Below are 5058 nucleotides of genomic sequence, written 5' to 3' on the forward strand. Positions count from 1 at the left end.
GTAACTCAGTTGTGTTTTATGTACAATGATGTAGATGTTTCCTTGTGAAATAACGCTTGTTTCATCCAAGTTTCCCGTGGCAAATACCTTAAGTCACATGACATTTCGAGAAATTTGTGACGATAGAGAAGCCTAACAAAGGCTTACATCATACTCTGCAGCATTTCCGAAACGTCAGGAGCATAAGATTGTAAGTCTTTTTCTGTGACTGGGAACTTAGTTGTTGGATGGAAGGTATGGTAAATTACGTATTTTCTGTATCTTTCAGTTTTTGATAGTTGCAATAGTCATTAGTCCAATAATTGTTTTTGTTGATTTCTGGAAATTAGGTGTGCTTTCACGTTAGAAAGTATGGATTACAGACGGAAAGGTCTTTAATTTCCTGTGAACTTCAGATAATGATAGGAAACTTTTACATGCAAAGTATAAATTGCAAAGTACCCTGTGAAGTAATCTTGCTATTCTTTTATACATGAATAGTCATTTTGTAAAGTCTGGATCTTCAACAGACAGTTACATTTTTAAATTATATCAAATCGCGCCATCCTGCTTTAGATAATCACGTAAATAAAGTATAATGTGCAAGATATAAATTAATCTGATGCTGAATCATTGAAATCGAAATGCAGATAGATAGTCATGTGGCTAAACTGTGATATTGGCTATTATCTTAATAAACATACGATCAACCAAGAAACTGGACTGTCTAGGTGACTTAGATCTTAATATATCTGCTGGGTGGGCTGCTCAGTGAAACACGGTTTTTGTTTTGAATGTGAAATAAATGGAACATATAATCGAAATTAGCGTAATCTCTCGATAGAAAGTTCATCTTCCTGAGACCTTTATAATTCTTCGAATTTTTTTTTTTTTTTTTTGTAGGAAAGGATGCACTAAAACACGTGAAGGTGGATCCTGACTTAAATTTTACAAACCGTACCCGGCCGAGGTGGTCGAGCGGTTCTAGGCGCTACAGTCTGGAGCCGCGTGACCGCTATGGTCTCAGGTTCGAATCCTGCCTCGGGCACGGATGTGTGTGATGTCCTTAGGTTAGTTAGGTTTAAGTAGTTCTAAGTTCTAGGGGACTGATGACCTCAGAAGTTAAGTCCCTTAGTGCTCAGAGCCATTTGAACCAACCGTAACTTTTACTTGTAAATAGCCTGTTACTGGTCGTCTAGGATTTCAGTATTTCAATATAAGCTACTAACATTGTCACGTGACGATGCATATTAAGTGTTTGTGCCTCATACTCAATGGTAATATTGTTTTTGGCTATAATATTGAACGCTAACAGTTGCATTTTCGCAATGTTTCGAACCGCGCCCCTTTCTTCCGACTTCCGGAAACATGGCGGTGCGTGTTTTACTTACCTTCACTCTGTCGCGGCGTAGCTTCTCTAAGGTATTCTATCTCTTTAGACACACCGCATTAATCTGCCAGGAAGTTTCAAACCTGATCACACACAGCAGAAAGAAAATTCATTCTGAAGAGCGTAGCTAAAATCGAATAAACAACGATAAGCACTAAGTCCAAATAGGAACGACAGTCGAACACAAAGCACGGCATTTAAAATACCACACTGAGTGCAAACTTAGAAACAAACAAGAAAACAAACGTATTTTGGTGAATGGAGTGACCTCGAACTACTTTCAGTAAATTAACATTTCATAGCAACGACGTTGCTGACGCAAGCCTACGTTTGAATGACGATAGAAAGCACCAGCGACTGCTGGAAAATTCTGGGAGCAGGCGAGGAGACGGCAAACACTTTGATAGCCCGCGGGTCAGCGCCTGATGCAAAGGGCAACAACGGGGGCAGCGGACGGCGGGATGGACCAACACAGCTGCTGCCGCTGCGCAGACCTGTACAATGCGAGTGACCTTTCCTGTGTGATCTGCCCGGTGCTCTTTGATCCCTCTGCTCTGCCCCCGCAAAGGTCAAGAGAGCACACGGCGCACAAGCGGACCCGCTCGATACAGCCCCAGACCGCATTACCGAGTACCTACACGTTTGTACCACCACCGCGAATAATTTTTGACTGATAGCTTAATACACGAAATGAATTCGCAGTTCCCAATGTGGGCAACTATCGCCTATACAGGGTGGTCCACTGATAGTGAGCGGGCCAAATATCTCACGAAATAAGCATCAAACGAAAAAATTACAAAGGACGAAACTTGTCTAGCTTGAAGGGGGAAACCAGATGGCGCTATGGTTGGCCCGCTAGATGGCGCTGCCTTAGGTCAAACGGATAACAACTGCGTTTTTTTTTTTAATAGGAGCCCCCATTTTTTATTACATATTCGTGTAGTACGTAAAGAAATATGAATGTTTTAGTTCGACCACTTTTTTCGCTTTGTGATAGATGGCGCTGTAATAGTTACAAACGTATAAATACGTGGAATCACATAACATTCCGCCAGTGCGGGCGGTATTTGTTCGTGATACATTACCCGTGTTAAAATGGACCTTTTACCAATTGCGGAAAAGATCGATATCGCGTTGATGTATGGCTATTGTGATCAAAATGCCCAACGGGCGTGTGCTATGTATGCTGCTCGATATCCTGGACATCACCCAAGTGTCCGGACCGTTCGCCGGATAGTTACGTTATTTAATGAAACAGGATGCGTTCATGTGAAACGTCAACCACGACCTGCAACAAATGATGATGCCAAAGTAGGTGTTTTAGCTGCTGTCACGGCTAATCCGCACATCAGTAGCAGACAAATTGCGCGAGAATCAGGAATCTCAAAAACGTCGGTGTTGAGAATGCTACATCAACTTCGATTGCACCCGTACCATATTTCTATGCACCAGGAATTGCATGGCGACGACTTTGCACGTCGTGTACAATTCTACCACTGGGCACAAGAGAAATTACGGGACGATGACAGATTTTTTGCACGCGTTCTATTAAGCGACGAAGCGTCATTCACCAACAGCGGTAACGTAAACCGGCATAATATTCACTATTGGGCAACGGAAAATCCACGATGGCTGCGACAAGTGGAACATTAGCGACCTTGGCGGGTTAATGTATGGTGCGGCATTATGGGAGGAAGGATAATTGGCCCCCGTTTAATCGATGGCAATCTAAATGATATGCTGATTTCCTACGTAATGTTCTACCGATGTTACTACAAGATGTTTCACTGCATGACAGAATGGCGATGTACAACATGATGGACGTCCGGCACATAGCGCGCGTGCGGTTGAAGCGGTATTGAATAGCATATTTCATGACAGGTGGATCGGTCGTTGAAGCACCATACCGTGGCCGCACGTTCACCGAATCTGATGTCCCCGGATTTCTTTCAGTGGGGAAAGTTGAAGGATGTTTGCTATCGTGATCCACCGACAACGCCTGACAACATGCGTCAGAGCATTGTCAATGCGTGTGGGAACATTACGGAAGGCGAACTACTCGCTGTTGAGAGGAATGTCGTTATACGTATTGCCACATGCATTGAGGTTGACGGACATCATTTTGAGCATTTATTGCATTAATGTGGTATTTACAGGTAATCACGCTGTAACAGCATGCCTTCTCAGAAATGATAAGTTCACAAAGGTACATGTATGACATTGGAACAACCGAAATAAAATGTTGAAACGTACCTACGTTTTGTAGTTTAATTTAAAAAACCTACCTGTTACCAACTGTTCGTCTAAAACTGTAAGCCATATGTTTCTTACTATTACAGCGCCATCTATCACAAAGCGAAAAAAGTGGTCCAACTAAAACATTCATATTTCTTTACGTACTACACGAATATGTAATAAAAAATGGGGGTTCCTATTTAAAAAAAACCAGTTGATATCCGTTTGGCCTATGGCAGCCCCATCTAGCGGGCCAACCATAACGCCATCTGGTTTCCCCCTTCAAGCTAGACAAGTTTGGTTCTTTTTCGTTTGACGCTTATTTCTTGAGATATTTGGCTCCGTCACGATCAATGGACCACCCTGTATAATCGTATGACGCAATGAAAATTTGTGCCGGACCGGGACTCGAATCTGGATTTCCCACTTATCGCGAGCGTTTGCCTTACCTTTAGGCACCCGAGCACGATTCACGACCAGACCCAAACTTCCGCATGTCTTCAGCCATCTGTCTACAGCCTGCAACCGTGTATTCATTATGTATATTTCCGTACGGCAATATTCCTTCGGACATGCATGCATTGTACTTCTGAAAAACACAGGCACTGCAGTGTCGTATTTATCCACCGTCACCGGGGAAGCGACTTTCAATTAAAATGTCTCCCCTGTACGAGAATGTACATAATGAATGTACGAGTGCAAGTTGCAGACAAAGAATATTCTGAGTTCCAGAGAAGTGGAGGAACACATCACGAAAACGCAAAACTGACAAAAATGGTTCAGGTGGTTCTGAGCACTGTGGGACTTAACATCTGAGGTCTTCAGTCCCCTAGACTTAGAACTGCTTAAACCTAACTAACCTAAGGACATCATACGCATCCATGCCCGAGGCAGGATTCGAGCCTGCGATCGTAGCAGCAGCGCGGTTTCGGACTGAAGCGCCTAGAACCGCTCGGGCACAACGGCCGGCGCAAAACTGACACTCGTGTAGTATGAATAAAACGGAGAATGTAATTCATTCTCGGAATTTCGGGAAACAATCTCAGGTTTGCATGAATAAAACGAATCAGAGAATATACTTCACTTTAGAATGTTCTCACGTTGAGTACAAGAGTGTGTGGGGGGTTGGGGGGGAGTTCTCAATGCGAGGAACATTTTTTAAGTGAGTTCTGTAGCATACCTCTAACTGCGTAAGTTATGCTGAGTTTAAGTTTTACCGAGGGTGTTAATTATATTTTAATTACAGAATGTATGTTGCTCGGAAGGCAAAAATGATATACATAGCCCGAAGAAATACTGAAGAGAAACTGTGGAATCATATACGGGTTTAACAGTTACAGTTCCGAAAATCATAAAAGAATAAGTGGGTGGGGGGCACCTTTCAAACGAAGCGATAATGAAAGTATTTTTGTGCCATGCAGCAGCCTCAGGCCTTCTGACTCATGTCAAAGAAG

This window comes from Schistocerca americana, chromosome 2 (assembly GCF_021461395.2).
Source record: "Schistocerca americana isolate TAMUIC-IGC-003095 chromosome 2, iqSchAmer2.1, whole genome shotgun sequence".
Lineage (NCBI taxonomy): Eukaryota > Metazoa > Arthropoda > Insecta > Orthoptera > Acrididae > Schistocerca > Schistocerca americana.